Here is a 26,922-nt window from a genome sequence, read left to right as displayed (position 1 = left end):
GGAACACGTCCGTGTAGGAACATGTCCATGTAGGAACATCTCCCGTCGGCATCGGCGACAGCTCTGCTGTCACACACGGCTGAGACCATCCGAGGGGTTCGGGAGCTGTCAGATGTACACGCGTGCGCAGAGCGCGATGGCACGCGTCTCGTTCCCTGGGAAAATCAGCCAGCAGGAGCCTCGGCTCCTCCAAGCAGCCCCCCAGTGCTCCCTGCCTCCCCGGGCATCCAGCCCTGCCGTGGGGACGGTGTCGGCCATTGTCACACGCAGGCCAGAGAGCTCAGGCAGCACACCGAGCCCAGAGCCTGCAAAACCCCTCGCAGCGGGTACCCACGCAGGTGGGACCCCACTGCCGCACGGGACCCTGCCTTCCCGCCCCGCGGCGGCCGGGTGCTCTGGGGAAGCGGCTCCGTGTTACAGCCCCGTGAAGGCAGGGGCGGCTGAAGGCCGCCCTATCAATCACGCCAGCCTCCGCTCACGGAGCCCCTCGTCTTGAGAGAGCGTCTGCTCCATCACGTACGCCACGGCTGACACGCGTGAAACCCTTCGCGGTATTTATTGATGTACGTTACCTTGGATTTTATGGCATAATAAATAACGGGGGAGAGGCAGACGCCCATCCCCTCAATGCGCTCCGCACGGCATCACCCGCCCTTTGCGGCTTCTCAAAGCCAGGACTGCAGACAGCATCCTCCCCGGGATGTCATCACTCAGACACCCCGCCAGCAGCACGTGGCAAGGGACAGAAGGTCATGCTCCCCAGCGGGGAGACCAAGACCTTGTTCTCTTTCCTATTCAGCAGCCTTTAGCAAACAGGCATCACCAGCTACCAAAAAAAAAAATAACCCCTGTCCTTCCAAGCTGCTCATTATCTTTGGTATCAAACAGCCCCAGGGTGGTTCTCCTGCCGGCGCTGCGGTGCAAGGCTCAGACCCTCTCCACGGCGGCGGCAGCCATGCCATTTGCCATGCAGGTGCCCAGCAGCCTCCTGTAGACCAGTGCCCCCCTCCTGTAGACCAGTGCCCCCCTCCTGTAGACCAGTGCCTCTCCTGTAGACCAGTGCCTCTCCTGTAGACCAGTGCCCCCCTCCTGTAGACCAGTGCCTCTCCTGTAGACCACTGCCCCTCCTGTAGACCAGTGCCCCCCTCCTGTAGACCAGTGCCCCTCCTGTAGACCAGTGCCCCCCTCCTGTAGACCACTGCCCCTCCTGTAGACCAGTGCCCCCCTCCTGTAGACCAGTGCCCCTCCTGTAGACCAGTGCCCCCCTCCTGTAGACCACTGCCCCTCCTGTAGACCAGTGCCCCCCTCCTGTAGACCAGTGCCCCTCCTGTAGACCAGTGCCCCCCTCCTGTAGACCACTGCCCCTCCTGTAGACCAGTGCCCCTCCTGTAGACCAGTGCCCCTCCTGTAGACCAGTGCCCCCCTCCTGTAGACCAGTGCCCCTCCTGTAGACCAGTGCCCCCCTCCTGTAGACCACTGCTCCTCCTGTAGACCAGTGCCCCCCTCCTGTAGACCAGTGCCCCTCCTGTAGACCACTGCCCCGCTCGACCTCAGAGCAGAGACCGCCAACGCTCAGATCCGCTCTGACTTCACACCGCTCGTCGGCAGGGTCAGACCTCAGGGGTTTGTTCCGCTACAGAGGAGGCTTAAGCGGCGCTCGGAGGAGAGATCCTATTAGATAAGAGGGAGCGGACGACAGGCCCCCAGCAGAGGGAAGCCACTCCGTCTCCGGGAGGCTCGGTTTATCAGCGCAGGTCTCGGGCAGCACAGGGTACCCACCGCCGTGCCAGCCAGCGAGGAGCGAACGTCTCATTAGTCACGGCGGGGCTCCCGCTGCTCCGCCAGCCTGGGCTGAAGCGGCTCCCAACAGGGAACGATATTCCCCCCCCGGCAGCAGATCAAAGGCAAGGCAGGGAGAGGGGGGGAACGCGCCTTGCGGCTGCCGGTCCAGCATCACCCTCAGCTCCCGGAGCGCACGGGCTTTGGGCTGTGTCACCTTGTGGTCTCACTCCGCTGCAATGCCTTACCTAGATTAATCGCTCCCGCCGTGGGCAAGAGAAGTCAAGTGGATGCCGTCTCCTTGGCCATTACTCTGATTTTTCATCCTTCGCTTACCGTGAAGAAAAAATAAAAAAGACAGCGAGCCCCAGCCCAGCATCCGCCGTCTCCATGCGAACACCCAGAACAGGGCAAGGAGCACCCATTGCTCACCGTGCCCTTCGCTGTCCAACAAGCCATCCATTTACCTCCAGGCGCCGGGAAGAAGCGTGGCTCGCCAGCAACCCTTAGGCGAAACAGAGGGACCTCTGCCTCGCGGAAGGGCCAGGTCCTGCGCAGAGCCTGGCCGTGCCCCCTTCCCCTGCAGGGAGGCCAGCAGCCGGCCCCGGCACGGGTGCTGTCAGCATTGCTTCTGACACGGGTTGGCTTGGATTCACCTTGTTGACAGAAACGCGCGCCCTCAGCTGGGAAGAGACTTCTGTTGCCAGGTTTTGGGGTGTCTCCACTAAAAACAGAAGTGAGGGGAGCACCAGGGCCTGTTACAGAGGCGGCTTGCGGAGGCGTTGGACACGCAGCATCCGCAGCAGCTCCTCCCTCCTTCGGCCAGGCGTCGCGGCCCCTGGGAGGGCAAGCACGGCGAGCGGTGGAGCAGCTCCAGCTCCTGGGCAGATTGCTGGGGCTCAGCTCCACCCGGACACCTCCGTGCCTGCTGTTTTCCGCGTGGGCTTTTTGACCCTCTGAGTTCTCCCGTCCAACCCCTCGCTGTCTGCAAGCACAACCGCCAGCTCTTCTGGGCTCTCCAGCCCAGCTAGCATGGTGGGGCGAGCAGGCGGTCTCATTTCTGGATTCCCTTTTAGCTATTCCCCAGCCCCAGGGGTGGAGATAGTTTTTCATTCCCTTTTACAAGGTGATTAAACGCTGCATTTATAAAACACTTCATTCTGGGAAACAAATTATGTAAAACACACTCAGTGGGATCTAATACAAACTGATACAATCAGCTAGCGGTGGGGATTCCTCTCCCAGGATTTACTTTCCAGGGGCTGGGAGAAGCAGCCCGGACATCCCAGGAGAGGGTCTCCACCAGGCACAGCGCTGAGCTCTGCCTGCTCCCGCTCCGTCGCAGCCGCCCGGGGACTCGGAGCTTGCCCCTCCTCTGGGGGGGGCTGGATGGCTGCACGCACAGCGCAGGGACAGGCCGGTCTGGAGGAGGCTTGGGCATCGCACAGAGCAGCTCTGGAGGTCCAGCAAATCTGGATCTGCTGACGTTGCTTATTCTAACGCTCACGCGGGTTTTTCCGAGCTCTTCTGTCGCTACCAGCTGTGCTGCAGCACTCTCGTGCACCGTGCTGGGAGAAGAGCGTCTGGGTGGACCTTCACTCATTGCTGTGTTTCCAAGCAGCTCCGGGGATGCTCTACCCGCCCGCAGCCTCGACCGGTGCTTACCCAGCAAGAGACAACGCCGACCAGACAGCTTTCCATGCCTCCGACCACTAACGATGGGAAACGATGCCGCTTGCCCGGGGACAGGCCACTCGTCACGGCGCGTGGCCCAGACAGGAGCTCTTACGCCTTCTGGACAGGCTCATGGACGCTCCAGGGGAAAGCGCTTGGGCAGGTAACGTGCTGGATTAGGACAGAAACCAAGTGAACCTGGAGCCTGCCTTGGGTGCATGGCTGTTGAAAAAAAGGAAGAAAAGAGAAATCAAGATTTCCTGCCGCTGATTTGCTGACTCAGTAATGACTCAAGGGGCTAAATTTAGCTACCGGCGTGCTCAGCGGTGGGGTGAGCGGCTGTTGGCCTCTCTTTAACCTTGTTATCAGACCTTTTAAGTAAACCCTTCACCGCCTCAGAGGCTCACGCTCCAAGGGGATTATAAACCACCTCTGAAAGCTGGAGTAAAGCACACGTACCTACAGAGGTCCACGCACAGCTTTCTGGTGGCAATGCAAGACCTGGGAGCGGAGAGACAGCACTGGAGTGCATCACGCTTGGCGAGTCGTCATAGCAACAGGGAATTTTAAAAGCAATTAGGTGTGGGTTCATCTGCATCGCACCGAGGGATCTCAAAGAGCCGCGGCACTGCAGGCAGCCTGCCGGGGCCGCTGCGCGCTCCCTCCAGCTCAGAGAGACGGGGTGGCACTGCCTAAACGTCCGCGGGCAGACCCGAAATGGCTGCGCAAGCCAGGCAGGTGCCGGTACCGGTACGACGGCTCGGCCCGGCCGAGGGAGAGGAGATGCCCTGTGGGGAAACACAGAGCTGCGACCCAGGCCCGTTGCTGTACCAGCGTGCAACGAGGTGGAGTCAAGGACTTTCCGACCAAAGAAAAGTATAAATTTCTAAAGAGCAACGATTTCAACTGCAATACAGCTTGACCCGGCTGCAAGCTAAGCTGGCTCCGTGCTTTAATAAGACCCATTCCTGTAAGGTCAATCATTATATCACCTCTCGCAAAACCTTCATCGACCGTTTCCCAGAAAAGCCCAGCCTGGAGAGCAGCTCGCCTCCCGCACCGCTCGGGGTTCGCACCCAAGCAGCGTGTGATCCAGAGAGCTGCTCCTCGCTCCAGCCGGCCCCAGGGCAGAAGCCGGGGTAACCTGCCTGCCCCGAGCCACCTGCGCTCCCCAAACGCCGCTGGCGGGACCCTTGGCCACGGCAGGGACGGAGGCAGATTCACACACGTTCGCTGCCGTGCGGGGCTGAAGGCATCAGCCCTTCTCCGCAGATAACACCACCACCACACGCTCTGCTTTGCCAGTTCCACTAGCATTGCTAAGAGCTCTTCTTCCCCCCCTTTTTTCTTCATATGCTAAAAATCAATTCCTCCTCCTCACTGCTAGAAATTCCTCCAAAGTTTCTCGTCACATCTTTTCACTTCCCTTCACAATTTCTGCATTTTCCAGGCTCTGTACTGGATGAAGCGCTGTTGATTCCCGGCTTCCCCTTCCCCTTTCGACTTATTTTTCCACATTTTCTGCTCACAGTGGCCGCTCTGGCCAGGACACATGCTCTGGCGCTCAGTTCTCTGGCTGGGGACCTTCCCCTTTGCATCAGACAACTTCCAGGAGGCTCCGAGAGCTGCAGAAGCGTGGGCGATGCTGTGTTCATGCCTTGCTTTAACATCCAACCTCCCCTTTTATTTATGGGCTAGAGAAGGGGTTGTAGCATTTACTAGAGCCTGGGCTGGGTATCAGCGTTTCGGCTGCTTCCAGTCTGGTGAGAGAGGGGGGTAACGTACATCTGCAGAGGGGAGATAAGGTAATCGGGCACCTCCAACGCCTGGAATCTTATTAAAGGAGAGCTGGCTGGCAAGATCCTATCGCTGCACAGAAATATCTGAGACTTTATCCTCGACCGTAACATGAACCAAAACAAATCGAATGAGCAGGGCGGTCAGGTTGGGCTCTCCTGCAAGGCAGGACGGGCAGGGAGCGAGGGGAGGCTGCCCGCCACGCGGCTGCGGCCCCGGCCCGGCGCCCGGAGCACTCGGCTGGGAGGGTGCGCGGCCGCGGCAGCCTGGCAGGGGTGGGGACGGCTGGGCCGAAGCGACAAGGGAGCTCCCGGTGCGCGGCGAGGTTGGGCCGTGACGGCAGCGGGGCAGGGGGCTGCTGCAGGAGGTGGACGCAGGAACTGGAGAGACCTCCTGAAGGGCAAGGGACAGGATTCAGCCTCATGCGCCGAAGGGTGCCCGGCCCAAGGGATCCCCTGAAAGCAGACGCCTAGCAGCCGGCTTTAAGCGGGCTCGCAGAAGTGCCGCTCCCCAAGGACCTTAGGGACCCCGAGTCACGCTGTCCCCCCAGGGCTGGCCAGCGTTGCTGCTGATGCATAAAGCTGTGGCAGCGCAAGGCAGGCTGACTGCTAACGCGGGCAACAGAGCCCGTCCCTGCTGCAATCCTGGGAGCGCACGGGGAGCCAGAGCTGGGTTATAACCCCCGCGTCCCACAGTCATCCAGGGACGTGGGGGACAGGGCCAGCTCTTGGACAGCCGGCATCTCCCCTGCCACGGTACCACCTCCCAGCCCTCCAGACCTCCCCAGTCAGTCCCACCTCCTCTCCAGGGGCTGTCAGCCCAGCAGGTACAGCTGCAGAACCGTGCCCAAGCGTTTTTCCCCGGGGACAGCACGGTTGGATTGCCAGGGTTTGTTCCCACCTCTGCTCCAGCTCCAGCCGCAGCAGAGGGAAGCCAGCACCACGGGCAGCTGATAAGCAGCTGCGTGGAGCCAGGACTCGCCCCAGCAAAGCCCAGGACGACTTGCACACGGGTGAAGCTCAGATTTCCAGCTCCTTTCCTTCTGCCCAGGAAGCGTGTCCTGACACCTGGGAGCCAGATTTATCCCAGAAGCCATCATGTGCAGCTCGTTCCTCTCGGGAACAAGCACGAGGCAAGCAGCAGCGCAGGGAGGGATACGTGCCAACAAACACCCTTCGTGCCAGTCACGGCCAAGAGGAGCCCAGGGGATAGGACCCAGTGCCGCAGGCTCCCTTCTGCCAGGGCAAAGCTTGCTTTGACCCCGCAGCGATTTGGCGAAGGGGTTTCGAAGGGCAGTCAGAGCCTCGCCGAGGCTCGTGGGGCAGGGACAGGCGCAAACAGCGTCCCAAGCAGTTATGGCACTCTTCTTGTCAGATTAAACTTCACAAAAGCCACATGAATAATAGCAATAAATTCTCCCCAGGCTTCAAAAGGGAGGGCAGGTGTGCAGGAGCCTGCTCCGAGCCCTCCAGGGAAGCAAGAGAGGATGCCAGCCTCCAATTCCCCACCGTGCCCCCTCCGAAAAGCCCGGGAGCAGCCTGGCAGCGCAGGGCACAGAGCAGAGAGTCGCAGGGGGAGCAGGGGCCTCAGTGCCACCTCCCACCCAGCCACAGGAACAAAAGCGGCCTCGTCATCCTCCCTTGCGCGGCGTGGAAGGAGGTGCCTCCGCCTGCCAGCAGCGAGCTCTGCCCTCCCCATTGCTCTGCGGGAAGGGGAGCAAACAACTCAAGCCCCCGCAGCCAGGCGCGTGGGCAGAGCATGACAGCATCTCACCCATGGGTGGGCTCTGCTCCGAAAGGGAAGCTTTCCAGCAGCTTTTGGGAACACGGCTGTGCAGGCTAAGAGAGCACGGGGAGAGGACCGCTGAGCTTGTGGCACCAGAGACGGGAGAACGGGCCAAACACCGCAGCAGGGAGCCATCAGGAACATGGGTAGAAGGACCATCACCTCCCTGCAGGGGAGCTCAGAGCTGCACATCACTTGGGGAAGAGGGGGACAGACACAGCTGCTGAGAGTTAACCGAGAGCAGCAATACTGGGGGAAAACGAGTAGGCACGGGGAGGCAGGCCCAGATACACCACGGCAACGGATGCGAAAAAGCTTCCGTCAGCTCCTCTCACCCTCTGTAAATGCCGCCCTGGGAGCACCGTGCTCCCTGCACACCATGCTGGGGATCACAGCCTGCCCAGCCCAGTCCCTTCTCCAGCCGGGCAAGAAAGCATCCAACACGGGGGGCAAACACAGATCTGGGAACGTACAATGCATCCAACCGGCCAGCAAAGTGGGTTATCGGCTGGCGTCTCTGTGTTCCACCGCTGAGGCTAACAGCCCATACACTGCCAGGACAGCTCCTAGATAGCAAGGCCAATGTTGACCAACCTACCTTGAGAAGAAGCCCTGCAGCTTGAGATAATATCTTGTGCTTCTCAAGACGGGATGATTACAGAGGGCAAGAGCCTCATTTAAAGCAGCCCTGCTGCTTCTGGACTCCACAGCTCCTTGCTCAGAGTTAGCTCAGGCATCTCTGCATCCCACCGTGGTGGAGGCAAGGAAGCCCCTTTGGGTGAAACAGAGACCTGGAAACCTTCAGATGATGCGGAAGGAGGACGTTACCGCCTATTACCTGCAACCGAATTATCCAGGGCAAATAACGCTTGTCAAGAGCGACATACTCATTGAACTGCTGTATTGGTCAGTCTGCATCGACAGACGTAATCAAAGTGCTGCTGCAGAAGTAACAGGTAGCAGCTCTACCCAAGCTCTCAGATGCTGATGGGAAAAGGAAGGAGGTGAAACCAGCCTCATCTACAGTAAGCAAGAACAAGAGCTGACATACAGCTTAAACAACGTGTTAACTAATACCATGGAGGAATGAAAAAAGCTCAGAGGGTTAAGGAAGAAACCTGTTTCCCTTATAATTTATAAACATCCAGAACACGGTGCTCTTGGACTTAATATCGCCAGATATGTGACAAGGTTTTGACAATGAAAGGGAGCAGAATTTAGATGAAATCATGGAAAGAGGCATACCAAAGGGCTGGGGCTACTCCGTGGTGGGCTGGGTCACCGCAGCAAGTGGAGCAGCCCATCAGGCTGCAGGTACCTCTCAGCCCCCAGCAGGCCTGGGGTTCCCCAGACAAGTCCCAGGGCAAGCGCCAGCGACCCAGCTAACCGTATGGGGTTGCTCTGCAAACGCTGGCTCGTAATAAATGACCGTGCTCTGTAAAAGCGTTCTTGAACCAGCTATGTCATGCAAGTATCCTCAGGAGTCAAGGTGCTTAGCAAGATCAGTGTGAACCTGGCAGTAGAGGCTGCTCCTGAAGGCAAAACCCCATCTGGCAACACTGATCGTATGAGGAAGAGGAGACACCCAGGCAGGAGCAGCGCAGGACCATCGCCCCATGTCGAGCCTCCTTCAGCAACTGCAAGAAGGGCAGGGCAGGAGATTTGGTATCACGTGGAGAGCCGTGGGAACGGTCTCATGGTCAACAGGAAAACAACGTACGGAAGATCCATATTTCGGTGAATTCAGAGGACGAGGTGGTATCTCTCATCACGCATCCCTCTGCCTGCCTTCCCACAGCGGTGATTTCTCTTCTCGGGTTAGCAAATACCACCGGCCGTGGAATTCAACCTCTGCAGGCAGATGGTTTTTTGCCTTCATAGCAGCACGCTAATAGGGAAGCGGTGGGGACAGATGCTCCTGCCTTCCCACGTTAAGCAAGAGCTTCGGCTCCAGGACGGCAGCATCAGCAGCGCTCGCTCACATCGGTGCTGGAAGCCACCGAAGGCAGCAGGAGGCAACGGTGGAGGCAACCTTGGCAGTAGGTGCTGGGAAGCGAGCTCCACGTTCATTCCCACGCAGTCCCAGCCGATCGCTGCTGTCAGCCGTGGCTTATTGAAATCAGCTCCCCTCTGCGGGTCCACAGCTGCCCCGATGCCCCAGCCCGTGCCGTAAGAGAGGACCAGGGACGTTCAGGCATCTAGGGACGGCGGCAGGCGCAGGGCGGCAGGAGAACGCAGTAATGAGTTTTGTATTGTGCTGCATTAACCCAGACTAAATTATCTTTTACGCTGCTATGCTTCAGCTAATAGAATAAATAATATAACCGGCAAGCAGCAGCAGATAACTTCTTTCTTTTGATAGCTGTCAGGGGAAAACCAGAGACCCTTTTATTTCAGCCCCTCTGCTACTAACGTGAGGGCAGGTTTCCAGATAGCCGAGGTGCCCCCGGAGGGAAGCTCGGCTGCGTTCGGCGTGTCACGAGCACCAGGACGGCCGTCCCGGCTGGGCGGAAAGGAACAGCCCGCGCTCCTAATGGAGCTCCTGGCCGGTTAAGGAAAGAGAAGTCTATTTAAAGGAGTCAGAGCCTTTTTAACCGACCTTCCTTTGAAGGGAAAAAAGCCCACCTAAACATACCTTACCAGAACGAGAGCTTTTAACCTGCTTGCCTCCTTCAGCCCATTGTCTGGCGCACCGAGAGCTGTTTCTCTGGAAATGGCAACGTTAGCTAATTGCTGTTTGAAGTCTTTCCTCCTACAGAGCAGAGCAGCAGCCTCCCCCGACAGCTCTCTGCAGAGCAGGATTTCCAAGCCATCAGCAGGCGCGGGGCCGGATCCTGCTCTCCAGAGCAAACCACGCAGGGATCCCGAGGCGGGGCGGGGGGCAGCTGGCCTCTCCCCATCACTCCCTGCTCACTCCCCCTCCCAAACACCATGGGCGCAATCCGGGGACGGCTGCACCAGCCCTGCCTATGGGGCCAGGGTTGTGCCAGCATCCCCCCATCAGAGCATCGGTGGGGCAGGGCGGGTGCCCAGGGCCGTGCGTCTCAAGGGCACGCTGCCTTTTTGCTGGGGTGGGAGGCCAGCTCCCCTGCCCGGGCCAGTTCCCAGCGCAGACAGCCAGCAAAGCCCCCCTCTCCCGGCGCAGAAGGGCCGGCACGCTGCGTTAACACGCAGCTCCCAGCACCCCGGGATGCCTGCGTGACCCTCCCCAAGGACCCCCCCCCTTTCTCACAGCAGCATGCAGACCGATAAATAGCTATTTCTCCCCAGTTTTCTCCCTAGACAAGCAAGATTTAAACCAGAAGCATTTCCCTGCAGAAACCAGCCTAAGGTGGGTGCAAAGGGGGAACTGCTGGGGACACAAGCGGGGACCGACAGCTCCTGCAGAGCTCAGGGGACCCTCCGGCAGAGCGATGAGCCTGCAGCCTTCGTTGCAGATGAGGAGTCAAGGCAGCAAGGAGAGAAAGAAATGTACAGGAGGAAAAGCACATCTGATTTAGCGTTGGGCAGATGCGTACTTTTGCCTAGGCTAGTGAGAAGAACAGGTTGTCAGGAGGCAGAACAGGCATTTTAGTGACAGCTCTTGGTAAGGGTTTCCTTTTTAAAGTCATTGCTACGCCTCAGGAAAAAAAACATGCCTTATCATGAGCCAAGATAATTTTCCTTCAAGAAATCCTTGAGGTTCGGCGTTTCCATCGAGCTCTGCAGAGGAGAGAGCCCTGCTCCCAGACAGCAGCCAGGGCTGGGGAAGCCACTTTGGAAAGGGAGGAAGGCCGGGGAGGAACGTGGCACGGCACTGCCCTCTTTGGGTACATCCACCGGCTGGTCCCAGGCTCGCCGCTGCGCTTGGTTCAGACGTGGTGCACAACCGGATCTTTTCTTCATGCGCTGGTAGACACGAGCGACTTTGCTCCTCACCGCAGCACGAGCGAGGTCGGAGATGGACGTGCGCAGCAGGTATTTGCTCCGGCGACCTCACCCTTAGCAATGATGGCCGAGGGATCCCATCCTCCCCCGTGACTCACCCAAACCCCGCTTCCATCCAAGCTGCTGCCGTGCTGAGCCTCGCCACCGCTGCTGCGGGGACCTGCTCCCAGGGGGAGAGTGCCCGGAGCAGAGCCAGGCTCCCCACCTGCATCCCCCGGCCCTGCCTGGGAAACAAGACCCCAGCAGAGCGTTGGGTAGGAGCACGCATCCCTTTTGCTGACCCGGTGTACAAGAAGAAGCTGGGGCTCTGCCGAAATGGCTGCTGAGGCTTGGGGTGACTGTACAGGAGCTGCAAAGGACCGCTCAGACGGACAAAAGGCTGCCAAGATCAGAAAATCCCAGCGGTGCAGAGGGGCAGCAAATTGAGTTCCTGGTATTGCAAGAATTGGGGAAAGTTTATGTCCCCTTCCATCTCGTTCAAACTGTGACCACGCTCCTGTCATCACACTTGTGATAGCCACGCTCCGGCTTTGAGAACACCACACGGTAAGAAGACGGAGCAGCACAAGGTGCATCCATACCAGGGATATCCGGGCTCCCTCCACCCCGCGTCCTCACAGCCCAGCCGGGAGAGGATTTCACACCAGCAAAGGGCAAGTTCACAGAAGTGGCAGAACTGAGGATCAGTGTGCATCCTTCACCTCTTCCCTCTTTCCCACAGGACTACGGCACAGGCTTTGGACTTCTTGTGACGAGGAAGCACCATTAGGAGAATAAGATAAGGACATTAAAAAAAAAAAAAAAAATCACAGCTGAAAGCCCTGACCTGCAGACACATGCCCTGACTGCGGGGGGAAGACCTGCCAGACCTAGGCTACCACAGGAATTACCTGCAAGAGGAGCCATCCAGACCTCCCCACTTCATCCTGCCATGAGCTCCTCACGCAAACCCCAGGGACGGCAGAGGTCCCGGAGGAGCTGGGACGTTTGGATCCATCGGAGAAGCGGTGGATGCAGGAAAGGGACCTTCTGAGGAGGCTTTGCCAACTTGGGACGGGTACCTGGAGCCAGAAGACTGGTCGCTGATCCGTCTCCTCTGTAGATAACAGTTAATAAAGAACTTGGTTCATTTAACGGTCCCAAGGGACTCCGTGCTAGGACCTACCACAGGGTACAAGCGTAACGCTTCCAACCAGCTTAGCGAGGCCCACGGCAAGGAAGGGGTAATTAACTGGAGAGTAAAGCGGGAGCAGGACCGAGACGCTGGATACTCCGATGACAGCTGGAACGGGAATAAAGCCCAGCCATGGACCTGAGCACGGAAGGGAAAGGCAAGGCTCTGTAGGTTTGTTCCCTGTTCCCAGGAGGGAGAGGGAACAGGAAAGGAGGGACTGTGCCCAGGAACAGCGTCGGAAATACGGCTGAGAGGGAGCAGGGAGCAGGAATTTTAGAAACATACGTGTCTACAAACCAACCTAAACGCGAGCACGATAAGAGTAATGAACAGCTTACTGCAGAGCTACAGACGCTGCAGCTATTTTTAGTTACGCAAAAGACCCCAAATTATAGGCAGGATTGCTGTGAGACTTTGGGAGAGAAACAGATCCAACACCAGCACATTTCCCTCGAGGCCAAGGGAAAGCTCAGTGCCTCAGAAAAAAAATGAGGGAGGAAATACTCAATTTAAGTGGAAAGCAACTCTCCAAACCTCAAATTCACCCCATGGGACTACCCCCTTGGCTGCCCCAAGCCTCCACAGCTCCCCTGAGAAGCAGTCCTGTTCTCCCAGAGGAGATGGCCAGCAGGGAGGACAGGCGTCTGCCTCCGCTCTGCCAGGACATCTGCTCAAAGGGCCACGGAGCCAAAGGCTTGAGTGCCGCTGCCAGGTGCTTGTATCCGTAGTAAATTGCGGAGCTACTTTTTTTTCCTCCTCTATATGAAGAGGACTTGGCAAACTGGTTGCAAAAATATAGGGTAGAAAGAACATCCCGGGGCAGGGTGGAGAGGAGTGGAGGATGGAGGAGAGAGCAGCAGGTTGCTTGGCTGCTGCAGATCTCTTCTTCCCGTGGCCACAAGGAAGGGGATATGTTACAGTGGTGGGCAACAGTAATACCAACATAGAATCACAGAATCACAGAACCGTATAGGTTGGAAAAGACCTTTAAGATCATCGAGTCCAACCGTAAACCTAACACTGCCAAAACCACCACTACACCATGTCCCTAAGCACCTCATCCAAACGTCCTTTAAATACCTCCAGGGATGGCGACTCAACCACTTCCCTGGGCAGCCTGTTCCAATGCTTGATAACCCTTTCAGTGAAGAAAAATTTCCTAATATCCAGTCTAAACCTCCCCTGGCGCAACTTGAGGCCATTTCCTCTCATCCTATCACTTGTTACCTGGGAGAAGAGACCGACCCCACCTCTCTACCCCCTCCTCTCAGGTAGTTGTAGAGAGCGATGAGGTCTCCCCTCAGCCTCCTTTTCTCCAGGCTCAACAGTCCCAGCTCCCTCAGCCGCTCCTCATCAGACTTCTGCTCCAGACCCTGACGTGGCCTTTAGCTGGGAGGATGGGATTTCTCCAGTTACCTGTGAAGACACAAGCAAAGGTTTTCACTGAAAGAATTCCCTTAGGACTGGAAGAAGTGCCCAGGGAGGAAGAAATCCATCCACCTCCCACGCACGAGCGTACAGCACCCCGCGGGGCGGCCCATGAGGCAGGTCCAAGGCCCTGCCGCTCACAGACCAACCCCTTCAGCCTGCTCCAGGGCTCGGGATCCCACGGGAAGAAAACATATGCATCTATATGCAACGATGTCCCTGCAATCTGAGACGACGTTCTGGATGGGTAATGCTGCTCAGCCTTGTTCTGCTCTAGCCCTTCTCAGCTGCAGGTCTGGTCGGGCTTTCCAAGGGGGAAAGCCACCTGCCTTCGAGCTGCATTTGGACGGAGACTATTTTTGGGCTCTCTGCTGGCACACAACGCCGCTGTAAGCGGTCACCTCTGAGGTTAATTAGATGAGATTCTTCAGCAAGGTCTCCGGAGGAGCAGGATTTCCTTTTCTCCGCATTAAGCCCTTTTATTAACACACCGATAGATCTCGACATCGCGGTGCCCCTGCGACGCTACCCATCGTACCGCTGGCAATAACAGCAGGTCTATTGCAGGAGATTAGGGGTGAGCTGCAGAGAATTGCAAACAGCAGAGAAAGCAATAAGAGCAGAACAAGTTTAGAAATTGTCAGCTATAGCAGCAACCCCAGAAGTCACAACTGTGCTCGTGCCCTCAGCAATCAGCCCCGTACTGCAAGAATATCACACGATATTAGAGTCACTGCTGCTTGCAGCAATCTCTCTGGCTCGTACCCCTACAAATTTCACAGGGACTAGAGATGTCTCGGAGCCTTAAGAGGCATCACAAAAAAAAAAAAAAAAAAAAAAAAAAAAAAAAGGACAGCGTTCTCAGTTTAATGCAACATGACTATTTGCTTGCAAAAATGACTTGGCTTCTCTATCCCTGAACCTTGCAGGTGTTTGTTTAACAGCCTGCATAAATTGAGGCTAATCACAGCTCCGCCAGCTGCCAAGGAGTCCGACAGCCAGGAGGACGTGGCCTCGCTTATCTTGAGTGCAAGCTGAGCGAGCTGCTCCCGAGGGCGAGACCTAATCTATTCAGCCCTAAACGAAGCAGCCGGTCTCTCACGCCTGCAGCCTCGCCGGGGAGAAGCGGAGGACAGGGTCTGAATGGGATTAGCGCGGAGGAGAGACGAGATATTCAGGGCTGTGCCTTGGCTGCTGCCAGGGACGTGCCTGGGGAAGGGTCTGCCTTGGCCATCCCTGCCGTGCCAAGGGCTGGGGGACGGGGACGTCTCCCTGGGTCTGGTGGGGGAGCGAACGCGTCTCCAGCCTCGCATCCCTTCTGATCTCCCAGCGCAATGCAGAATGAGACGGGCGCCGGAGCCGGCCAGCCCAAACGCACCCCCCCACCTTGCTTCCCTCGTGCCGCGGAGACGTGCCGCGGGGAGGGAAGGGACAGGGCACGGCACGAGGGAACCGAGCGCCACTGCTGAATAAACCGTTCGCATCTGGCTGTCTGCGCCCCCAACGCGCATACGGACATGAATTATATATCTAACAAGCCGACAAAAGCAATTTACCTGAAGCACGCTTCTGTCATGAACCCAGGCTTCCGCAGCAGACGAGGCAGTTTCCAGACAGCGCCCTTCCCTAAAAGCCCAGCAGGTTTCCCGCCTTCGCAACACCCTCGCCGGCTTCATCCGTTCATCCACAGCTCTTTGTGACGGGGGACAAGGAGAAGGCAGGGGCCCAGCAGCAGCGGGTACCGCTGGACACGTGTGCTTGTGTCTGACCTCGGGCCCTGGCAGGACGGGGCAGGAGGGAGCAGCGCCCCGAGGCAGTTGGGATCCCAGCCGGGCCACCCGCAGCCCAAGCAGAGCCCGGGCGACGGCGAGCGGAGCCATCTGCGTGCTGCCTTTCCCTGGCACGCAGCTTACCCCTTTCCCCGCAGACAGGGAGGAGGGGGTCATCCTCGTTTCCTTCCGTGTTAAACGAGGAGCAGGAGTCACCGAGCACCCTCCTTCCAGCCCGCGGTTCGTGCGGGCACAGCGCTGCACGCGAGGGCGGAGGTGCAGCTCCAGCACTCGCAGCCTCCTGCTGTGCCTGTGCCCGGGCTCGGCGCGGGGTGCTGGGGGGACCCTGCCACCTCCCGAGACCAGGTTCCCAGCGCAGGCTAGCAGCTGTAGCGTCGCCTGTTCTCTCTTTCCCCTGCCAGCCAGGACCCGTCACATCTCCCGGCTCCTCTGTCCTGACCCGGGCAACCCTTGCCTCCGTGGCTTCCCACAAACGCCCACGTACCAGTGACCCTGCTCGTTTCCTCGCGACGAAGCAGGGCCATTAGCCGGCACGGGACGGGCTCGCGCTTAAAACCCAGGCCCGCACAGCTCAGTGAGCTCTACAGGCATCGTCCCCATACGTGAACCTGCTTCCCCATGGGCCCATACGTCCAACAGCCGAGAAGCAGAAGCGATGGACTTGCGCTCGTGGCGTGGCAAGCGCTAACGATTTCTGGGCAGTCGTAGCCATTTCCGATCAGACTGACAGTCACGATGACTAACCCTGTAATAAGGCCATGGGGGGGCTGTAAAACACTCATCGCACGCCCAGCCCTCGCTCATTAGCCAAGCCCAGACCTCCCGCCAGCCCGGCTCCCCGGGGGAAGGAGTCCCACCGTGACGTGGGGGACAGCTCAGCACCATTAGGAACCAGGCCTCTCGCTCCTCTCATTTCAGTTTATTCCAACCTCACGCTTTCTCGTTACCATAAGAGCCTGACTCCATTTCAGGGGTTTATTATGCACGTAGCTTAAGCTGCTGAAGAACACAGTGGTTAGAGGTTTTAAAAGCAACCCTAACAGTGCAGGCACTTATTCCTGCAAAGTACAACGGTCTTCAGAGGAGCTTTTTCATTAGCTAGCCATATTTAAAGCCGGGCTTCCCTATCACCGTGGTCCGTGATCCGCCCTTTGCCAGGGAAACGTCCCCTTGCCTGAACAGGCAGCGCTACCCTCAGCCCCGGCCAGGAAACCGACTCCTGACCGAGGTTACGTGCACTTTACCCCTGGGTGATTTCAGCAGGTCCTACAGCCCAAAAGCAGCTCTCAGGCCTGGGAGACACGACAGGGACTGCGGTCAGGACATAACTCGGCCGAAGGCTGTGGGATCAGGGGAGGCTGGGATCGTGCAGCTCTGCAGAACGGGGATGGTGGAGAGGGAGTCCTGGGTAGGTCCCTACCCAAGAAACGATGAAGAACCTACCCAGCCATCTCCAAGGCTCTCTGCAAACAGCCTTGGAGCCTGGGAGCACAGACGCTTCCCCCTGTCACCCCTTGGCCCATAGGACCAGCCACCTTCACCACCACCCACTGCCACCATTTCACAGGGGAGCATGCTCTGCGTTACTTGTGCGCGCAGATAACAACTCAAACCAGGGCGAAAAGGGAGAAAGAGGCCAACGCCCTGCTCTCCACCCACCTGCTAGACCCTGACATTCAACCTCATCTCCCCGCCAACCCATCTGCAGCCATAGCCCTTGCTCTTCAGCCGCCCGCATGGTCCAGGAGGGGGTAGAAAGCCAGCACCCTGGCTCCGAGTCATTAACCCTGCTTCCTAGCCGCCGGGCAACCCTTCCTCAGCCCACCCCGCCTGCTGAAGGCCAGCCCTGCTTCCCCGAGGGCTGGCAGGGTCCTTGTGCTGTCCCACTGCAGCGCCTCAGCTCCGAAGGCTCGGGCTGCTCCCTCCTCCCCTTTTGCTTCATGGAAATGCATAATAAGGTCTCAGCATGAGCCGAGGAAATTGCCTGCCTTTATCTTGCCAGTGCATTGCCCAGGCTAACCAGGGAAGAACAACGCAAGCAACAGCCAGAACACGATTCTGCTCCAGACAGCGGAGCTCAGCGGTGGAGTCGTCCGCAGCCCCTTTGCCCCTCAGCTTTCCATTTCATTTGCATTGCATTTTCCGGAGCTGCCCAGCTCCACATCTGAACACAAGCCCTGCAAAGGCCAGGCGATGCTGCAGGGCCAGATTCCTGCTCTGCAGGTCAGCCGTGGAGAGAGAAGGCACATTCCCTGCAGCCCCTGCTCGCCGCATCGCCGGGCATCACCAAATGCAGGAGGAAGAGGTCAGGCTTAGGAAACAAAACCAGAAGCCCCTCTGGCAGCGTCCTGGCACGCTCAGCCTAGGAAGAAGCAGGTCAAGCTTCTCCTTGGATACCTGGACCAGGATGTTCAAGAGGAACATCACAGCAGGCGGGCAGTGGTCCACACTCACTGATTTTAGGCACTTAAGAAGCCAGGACTCCCCTCCACGAGCTCCCAGAAATTATCCTGACTCTCCCTACAGCACGGAGTTCGCTGTAGCGTCAGAGGCTCTTCCTGCAAGATCCTCGGTAACAAATGGTCCAGCAGCATGCCAGATGGCTAATAAATCCAGACTTCACACACCACCCGCTCCTGGGAGCGCTGAACGCTTCCTGTGCCTACAAACAGGCATTATAGATCAAGCTCAACTGGAGATGATGGCTGATGGCTAAATCCATCGTGTAGAACAATTGTGTCATTAGCAGGCTGAGCTGAGTACACAGGCAGGGAGACAGGGCCTGCCAGAAGATAAGACAGGGCTATTTTGCAATAATTTGTCTAAGTCTGCATGAAATGTCAGGGTTACAGCAGTGCCTCTGGAGCCGGACCAAGACAAGGACCTCATCACGGGTCCTACGCAAACTCACGCACCCCCAGCAGTCCCCCAGCCCTGTGCGAGGGGAAGGGGAGCAGCTCTGTTTTGCCCTTTTCAAACGGTCCTTGGGAAGCATAACGTGGTGAAGCCAGTGGTTTGACACTCAGTGAGGTACTTCGATCAATCTCCAACTTCTTTCTCCAAAGAGCCATCTGGGAGACTCTCCTAAAGATGTTGCCAGTCTAGATGGCAAAGATGCAGTCCACCGGTTCACGGACAGGAGAAGGGAGAGCTCCTCCATCCCCAAAACACAGGAGGCTGCTCCCCTCCCCTTGCCACAACCCAGCCCCAGCAGCCACAGGTTCTCAGAAATGGAGATAAAATAGGATGGGGGATGGCAGCCGTTGAAGTCTCCCCTGTCTCTGCCTGGACACTTGGAGCACAGGGCTGGAGGGCAGCTCTGCCCCACAGCCCACCTCGTCCTGGAGGACCTGGTGTCTCACAGGTAAACGACACAGCCTGCTTCGGAGGAATTGGTCGCAGGGCTTTGCGTGTCAGCAAAGCTTCAGCACAGCATCTCTGCAGCTCTGAGTTTCTTCTGTCTATGCCAGAGACAGAAGAAAAAAAAAAAAAAAATAGCCTTGAGCCATCACGCTGCAAAGATGCCATCCTCGGTGCTGGCAGCTTGAAGGACGAGCATGTAGTACTTCATTTTCTCTTGGCCCCGTTGATTTTCTGCAGCTCTGCCTCCAGCTCTCCGCAGAGAGGCAGCTCGTTCAGCCTTGCAGCAACACGGGAGCAGGGCGAGGGTACCCACGTCACGCCGGGGGCAAACGAACCAAGCCGAAGAGCAGAGACAGCAAAAGGCACCGCAGGACGGTTGGGTTAATACAGCCACGAAGAGGGGACAGGCACTCCTGCTCCTTGGCCTGTTCCCGTGCCCTGGGACGGGGACTGCTTTGAGCAAAAGCCCCAAGAGACAGCTCCTCGATGAGCTCCTCCTGTCCCCGGGTGGCAGGATCCACCCGGAGCCAGCCCTGCCTGCCCGGCAGCCACGTTCACGGGCTTTTCACGTCTCTCAAACCCTAGGCTGGAAAGCAAACTACAGCAATTAACAGCACTTGCTGCTGTGAATGGGAACACTCTGTAAAGAAATTACATCTCGGAAATTAATAAGTGTTGCCTAATTGAGGTTTAGCATCTTAAATTCCTAAAAATTCTTACAAGTCAACAGGAAAAGGAGGGAGGACGGACATTTTCTTGGCTGGAGAGCCCTAATCCAGACCTGGCAGTAGGCAGGGCACCTGAGGAGACTCACCCCGCCTGTTGTCGGGTCGCCCCGCTCCAACACCAGGATCTGGACACCCCGGGGTCAGACTCATTGCCCCTGCCAGCGGAGCAGCAGTATTGCAAATGGCTTTTAAATATCAAGCTAGCGCTTGAGCGCTTCTAAGGCAATGCACAACATGCATCAGGGATGAAAGAAAAAATCAAGTCAGACAGCATTAGTCAAGCCTGGGCCTTAGCACACGGGGCAGAGAGAACTTTGGCATTCAGCATTTGCCGTGGATGAAGCTCAGTGTTCCTCTCCTCCTCCTCCTGACGGCCGCTAGCTCTCTGGCGTGCCCCGCCACTGCTGAGAGGCAGGCATGGACATGCTTTGGTCACCCGGGAGCTCTCAGAGCCTCCGGTGTGCTGTGTGAGGAAATCATTCTGCAGCCAAACTCCCGTGGCACCACAGATTCCCGACGGATGACTCCCCGGCCACCACGCTAGCAGCTTCCTCCCGGCTGCAGGCTCTCTCATGCCAAGTCTGTGCTCCAGCCAGCCTCCGAGCAATCTGTCCCCACGGAGGCAGCAATGTGTTGTCCAGATCTTTTCCTTGCCTGGAGCAAGCGTGGACTCGTGCCCGATGAGAAGTCTGAACGCATACTTTCTGTCTGACACTGATATTTTGATCTCCTTCAGATCACTCCCATCTGCCTCCCAGCCACCCCAGGGTTCCCAAGGGACTCCATCTCCCAGCCTGTTAAGGGGAGACCAGGAGACAGGCAACTGGGACAAGACTGTTATCCACACGTCCAGCTCGCTGGGGCTTTTGGCCCCAGTCCTCACCTAGCATCCCTCGGCGCAGGCTGACGGCCACACAGCCCAGCTTGCTGCCAGCGGCACGCAGAACTAGCTGCTGGGTCCCCCGCCCCGCTCCACACACAGGGTTCTTGAAGGTTAAAGCAATAATCCCCTCTTCCTCTGCCCACATCATTAACACATCCAGGTGAGCAGGCAAACACAGCCCCCTGACACAGAGCACTGGGTTTTCTCTCCACTAACTCCTGGGGGGCTGGCGTGTAGAAGCCTTTAATGAATTTGACATAACTCCTAGCACAGAGCAGCTCTACTATTTGATGCAAAGTTTAATTTGATTTCTCACTTGAATAGCTGAGACATCCTCGATACGCTTCCTTCAGCTCCTTCCAGATAAATCTGCCGCATACAATTAGCGCCAGCAGTCACCTGCGTTTCGCCAGCCCTCCCCTTCGTTCCACTCTAACCCCCACCTGCACCTCCCAGGGCTGCAAGGCAACCCGGGCTCCGGTCTTTGGGAAGGGCTGTCCATGGCATCCGCCCTCCTCTAGCAAGGGGAAAGCTGAGGTTAAACAGCGGCAGCAATCGACCCGAGATAACGAAGCAGGCGGAGGCCGAGGCAGGAGCTGCAGGCAAGTCTCCCGGCTCAGGTCACCAACAGCAATCTCTGCGGGAGAGCAACCACGGGCAGCAGCAATCCCTTCTACCCCGAGCTGTTGTGTTCCTCCACAGAAGCGGCTGCGCTTCAGGTCCAAGGCTTGCGTCAGCTGTAGCGCACGTGAAGAACAGCAGAGTACAATGCTTTGAAAACGAGGAGCAAACATTGCGACTGCTATGAAAATATGGGAAGCACAGATGGGAATGTGGTGTTGGTTTTTCAAAAAAAAAAAAAAAAAATCTTCAGGTTTTTTTGGCACGTTTTGACAGGACGTACTACAACTTCAGCCTGCAATCCACAAAGCCTGGGGACCGCAGACCTGCTGAACCAGGTTCACTGTCAGGACAGGAGGAAGACCCACAGCTTCTCAAAGCCCAGTGGACCGGCGTTGTTCTATACCACAGCTAGACACAAGCAAAGGTCTCGCCTGCGGCTTGAGAGCCCCCGTGGGCTCGGTCTGGTTCAAACCCCACCGGTGAGCCAGCACGAGCAACATTGGCTTGACTGAATCCGTTCCTTTCCCAAAGCTCTGAAGCACAACAGTTGATTTAAAAATCTTAAAGCAAACCATTGGGGAGTGAAAGATGGATTTGCAGGCATCAAAGCCCCAGACCAAGGAGCAAACGGACACCTTTGATTGAGAAATCAATGCTTGCGTTTTACAGCACTTCACACTAAGCAGCAGCAGAGAAGAGCCCTGCGTGCATCTCGTCCCTCCAGGGCAGGAAAGGAGAAACCAGCAAAAAGCAGAGAAGCGAGACACTCGGATGCTTCCCAAGCAGAGAAGCGAGACACTCGGATGCTTCCCATAGTCCTACCAAAGCCAGAACAGGCTTTGGGGACCTTGAGTCCATGGGGCATGACATGTTTTCAAAAGAGATCCCTCAGATGATAAACTGATAGGGAAAGGGTCCATTCTATACCTCTTTCAGGGAGGGCTTCACCTCGCTGTGCTCCTGCCTCTGCCCTGGGTACAGCTCGGGCACGAGCGACCTCTGGGCTGGATACGTCCAGGCTGGGGAGCACCCGAGCACAGCACCGAGGGCCACCACCCCAAGGAGCCCCGCGGACCGACGCGTCCCACTGCAGCTGAAGGGGCTGCGAGGGATGCTCGTCGCTTCCCACCAGCCACAGCGGGAGTCGTAACCCTCTGGCTCTGGGATACACGGGGGCCAGCCAGAGCAGGGCTGCGTATTTGGAGGCTTATTCCCAGCACACACATTGCTGCCCTCGCTCAAGGCCAAGGGCTGGTCTCTCCTCGCCCCCTGCTAGCCGAGACCCTCAGGGGCTCGGCCAGCTCTGCCAGCCCCCCTCACAAGGCGATCCCCACCCAGGGCAGCACACGGGAGCTGCCGCTGCTCTGCCAGGCAGCCCTGGCTGCAAAAAGGTTGTCCTAGAAAGGAAAAAAAAAAAAAAAAAGGGGAAAAAGAAAAAAAAAAAAATCCAGGGACTGGGGATTGATGAGGATGCCAGAGGGAAGGAGCAAGTCACGAAGGGAAGAGGAGGAACAAGCCTGCACCCAACAGGGGTGTTACAAGCGAGAGAGACACGCTGACAAATTAAAACAGACCACGAGAACCCCTGATATTTTTTAAAGCCCTTTCTTTCTCTCAGCTTTCTTCTTTTCCTTTGTATGTAGAAAATTCATCTTCAAAAGCAATTGCAATGCCCCCAGAGGGGAAAATACCCTAGCACAAGGCAGACTTCCCTTTAGGCAATGTGAATCTATATTACCCGAGTAAAAAGGCTTTCATCTCCAAATCATTTGTTTCCACAGCACTTGACCCAAAAGGAAGTCTCCTTTATTTCTATAAAAGTCACTTTCCCTACCAAAGTCCCATGGCTTCAGTTAGGAGCCGTCAGGCGGCTTTCCGCGTTCCCCGTTGCCTGCCCAGCCCCCTTCTCCTGCCTGCAGCAGCGGGCAATGCCCGCGCCGTGCTCCTCAGCAGCCCCCAGCCCCGCTCCTCTGGCACCGGGAGGCAGCGGACCCCGGAGCCCAGGGACCCCCCTGCTCCCCACAGGGCTCCTCTGCCCCCGCCAGGCTCCCAAGCCCCTTCTGACCGGAGATGGGGCCAAAGGGGGGCTTTTCGCCAACTGTGTCTACCTTTCAGCAAGAGCCAACGCAGCAGTTGCAGTCGTCGGTATCTGACTTGTTTCTCATCGGATGCTCTAAGCCAAAAGCGAGCTCCCTTTCCCAGAAGGAAGCCACAGACGAGGCCGTACCTGCGGCGCCCGGGTGATTTTGCACGGCTCGGCGTGCCACCAGACACGCCAGACAGAAACCAGCTCGTGCAAGCGGCGAAGCCGGGGCTTGGGGACGCTGCTCCTGCCCAGGGAGCCGTCGCGGCTCCACGAGAAGCCAGCTGCGATCCGCACCTCCAGGAGCTCAGAGACCGCAGGGCTGTCCCCTTGAGGCACTGACGCCTGAAACGGAGGGGAAATAGCAATCCAGCAGGAGGAAGGAGAAAGGCTGTTTGCCGGAGGCAGCACGCAGCCGGTCTGGGTGAGGCGAGAGCTCCCGGCTCCCACCTGAGCTCCGAGGAAGGTGCTACCACCGACAGCGATCTCTGAACCAAAGCTCCCAGCCCAGCTTAGTCCTGCTCAGAGGCCACAGGCCACTGCCCCGTGGGTGACAGGGTGGCGGGGCACCGCGTGCTGGAAGCGCGCACCCCCGCTCTGTCCTAAAGGGCACCGGATACCGGACCATCTCGCTCACGCGGGACACAGCTCGGTAAAGCAACCTTGCGCTCAGTAAAGTTGTAGTCCATCAAAAGTCACTGTTTCAATGCTGAGTTTTGCAGTACTTGATGTGCAACTTAATGGCCCAGCCTCGGGTCAGGGAAAGGACAACAGGGCCCTCGGCTCACAAAATTATAGCCAATTTCCAAGGAGAAGAACTTGAACCCCGGTCCCCAAAGTGCTGAAAAAGCCCAGGGACTGCCAAAGCTGGTTGCACGAGAGCTCTGTTAATGCCATGTTTTTGAAGCAGCCCTTGGGGTTGTTTCGAGCGCCGGTTGTCGAGAACCCTGCAAGCAGCTCCCGAGCTCTGCGCTCTCCTATCAGCACACCCGGCGTCCCGGTGCGGTGGGTCAGCTTGCTTACTGGGCTCGGCCATCCCGGAGGGAGCAGATTTATCAGGCAGGACTTGCACTAAAGGTAATGGCGTTGGCGATGATTCCTTACGCCGAATCGCTCACCGTGCGCTGGGAGGTGACACGCAGTGCAAGGTACCTACAAAGTTTTATAGAATAAATACAACCTGCTTCAATTTATACAAACCACCTCTGCAGAAACGTAGAAAACTAACAGGATGGCACTAAAAGGTAGGACACGGGAGGAGCCGGGATACCCGAACTGCCTTTCCGGCGAGGGTGCAGTCTGCTGGAGGCACCGTATATAGAGCAGGCGAAGGCAGCACAGACGCCCTCGCACGTGGCTGGTACATCACGCGGTGTAACTGTACCTTTAGATGGCAGCTTTAGCGTCACAAGGTGATACCGTTGCCTGCGTAGGCTCAGCATCCCGCTGACACAGCCCGACAGCATCCCCGAGCAGGCTCAGAGCGAGTCGTCGACTCCAGCCCCATTTTACCCGCGAGGACGGCGCGCGGCCCCAGCCCACGCCGCCGCACGAAGCAAAGGGAGTTCAGCTCTTTCTGCTGGCGCGGCCACGCAGAAACACAGCTCCCGCTTCCCGTCCCAGCGGAACAAAGCGGCACAAAGCAGGCAGCCCCGCACCGGCCGGCCGGCACGGAGCCCCACTGCGTATGAATTAGCAGCGGGTACAAACGAGCCTGGTCCCTGCCCGGCGGGAGCAGAGACCCTGGGCAGGACGGGGGTCACGCCTGCCTCGCTCTCCTCTTCCGAAAAGCAGGTACAACCGCGTTCTAGCTGCTCAAGGCTGGCCATCCCCAATCCTTCGACAGCAGCACTGAGAAGCAAGACGCTCAGAGGCAGAGGTGATTTCTAAACCTGCTCGGGCGGTTGCTAGCGGTTTCAGGTTGGGCTGATTTCTGCCTGCCTTTGGCAGCGTTTCCCGGGAGGCTTTCTTGCGGTTTGAAGCTCTCCACTTCCTTCAGCTGACAATCCCCCAGCCCCCCTTTTCTGTACGCCCCAAGGAAAAAGCAATGAAAATCTTTAAGGAAAATAACTTCCAAAGCTCTCGGAGATGAAAAGGTCCTGTTAGACTAATTTTTAGGAGAGCATGGGATGCAGGGAGAAGAAAGCTTAAGCTAGACAAACTATAGTAGAAAAATGGATCTATTAAAGCCGTGGATGCTATCAGGGAAGTGAGGAATTTCCTGCAAACCAGCACAGCCAGATGCATTTCTGCTAAAGCACATCCGTCTTGACTTCTCCACAGCTTTCCCTCTACCTGCCTGGCTCCCGGCAGCCCGGCTCGACAGCTCTAATGGTGCGATTCACTTTATTGACCTATTAGCTGCCACCTGCTCGGGACGCAGCCACGGCAGCTTTGCCATTGTGTAAGCAGCAGCAGCAAACACAAAACCCTAAATAAATTTTCAGAGGCTGCGGAGCGGTGTAATTAATCACAGGGTCTTTCATGAGGCGGCAGCAGCAGCGGGGAGGCAGGCAGGGGAACGCAGAAGGCAAGGCTGCGGGATGGGGGGACATCGGGGGGCTGCCTGCCCCCACCCTGTCCTGCCAGAGATGACACAGGAGCCGAGGACCAAGAGGCTGGAGTCGGAGTCGAGGTCGAACTCCGTTTCACTGCTCACCCATTTCGTGACCCCGAACAAGTGACTGCTCCCCAGGGTGCTTCATTTGGGTACGTTCTTGATCAGCGAATAAGCAGCGCTCACAGCCAGCGTTTGCAGAGGTGTAAAGTTCAGGGTGCCCCAGGTCCACTCCCCACTATGCTGAACTTGCATCTTCCTCTTTCCCACATTTCCTCGGAACCCGGCCCAGACCCGCTAACGCAGAGCGAGAGCAGAAAAGAGATGTCAAAGGCAGAAAGAGAAGGAAAAGCTTTAAACACCCTGAACGCGGTTCCTTCCAGCTCCTCGCTTGGCAGACGCACAGACCTCGGTCCTCCCTCCCTGCTGCATCTCTCGGCCGTCTCTCCTCTCCCGCTCCCCTGCGAGCGCACCCGTTCGGGACGCCAGCTCCCGCTGCCCGCCCGAGGGCTGAAGTGCTGCGGGGAGGCACCCACGGTCTGGTGACCGCTGGGGGAAGGAGTAGGAGATGCCAAATTCTCCTAAGTCTGGGACAGAGCACATCTCTGTGTCAGCGTGCCTTGCTGCCTGCCAGCCAGGCTCTCCGTTGCAGCCTGCCCCTAAGTTCATCAGCAGAAGCAAATGGAATAGCTGGGCCCCAAGAGAAACTTCGTACCATCTCCACTTCAGAAAGTCATCAGGGACTCTTGGGGACACTTGGACTCACCAGGATGCCAGAACTGGCAAATTGGGAGCCAGCAGGACTTCTCTGGAGGGAGCCAACAGACGCCTTGGCTGAGCCCTCTGCTGCTCCCGTCTTGTCCCTCATCCAAGGACAGCGGTCAACGCGAAGGTGTCCTCCTACTTCAGAGGGGCACTGCCCTCACCTATAGAGACCGAGACAAGAAAAGAGTTTTTATTTCCTGCCATTGAACAGGAGCCAAACGAGACGAAAGCACAAGTCCTAAAGGCTATGGTAGAGTCGAAGTGTCAGCGTTCACGCTGAGCCCCGAGACCAGCCCACCTGGGACGTGCCTCTTCTTCCTCCCTTACTTCAGCCCCGCTCCCTGCTCTCTCCGGAGGGCTGCCATCCCTCCCGCTCTGCCTGGCTGCTGCCTCTCCGAGCAACACCAAAGCACTGCTGAGCAGAAGCCCTCCTCAGAAAGGGGGAAAAAAAAAAAAAAAAAAATATATATATATATATATATATTGCAGCCTTTGAGCCATGCTTTTAATATTTCATCCTTCTTTTTCTGCCAGAAGAAAGTAAATTCCTTATGCCAGCTGGACT

The 26,922-nt window shown here is 57.4% G+C and overlaps 1 long non-coding RNA gene across 4 annotated transcripts in view; it reads right to left on the bottom strand.

The window, feature by feature from the left end:
• Window positions 1–26,639, bottom strand: part of LOC142416752 (uncharacterized) — a 29,551-nt gene extending 2,912 nt beyond the window's left edge. The window contains exons 1-4 of one of the 4 annotated variants that reach the window (XR_012777811.1): window positions 26,359–26,639; window positions 25,695–25,889; window positions 24,059–24,187; window positions 1,528–3,675 (exon numbers count right to left, since the gene is read on the bottom strand). This is a non-coding gene — a long non-coding RNA (uncharacterized LOC142416752). Of the gene's footprint in view, window positions 1–1,527; window positions 3,676–22,474; window positions 23,381–24,058; window positions 24,188–25,694; window positions 25,890–26,358 lie in introns of those variants that run through there. The other 3 variants (XR_012777808.1, XR_012777810.1, XR_012777809.1) reach the window with 3 other exon arrangements.
• Between the last annotated feature and the right edge of the window lie 283 nt (window positions 26,640–26,922).

Source organism: Mycteria americana, chromosome 13 (assembly GCF_035582795.1).
Source record: "Mycteria americana isolate JAX WOST 10 ecotype Jacksonville Zoo and Gardens chromosome 13, USCA_MyAme_1.0, whole genome shotgun sequence".
NCBI classification, from domain to species: Eukaryota; Metazoa; Chordata; class Aves; order Ciconiiformes; family Ciconiidae; genus Mycteria; species Mycteria americana.
Note: the sequence above shows the minus strand (reverse complement) of the source record. Positions and strands in the feature narration are given on the sequence as shown.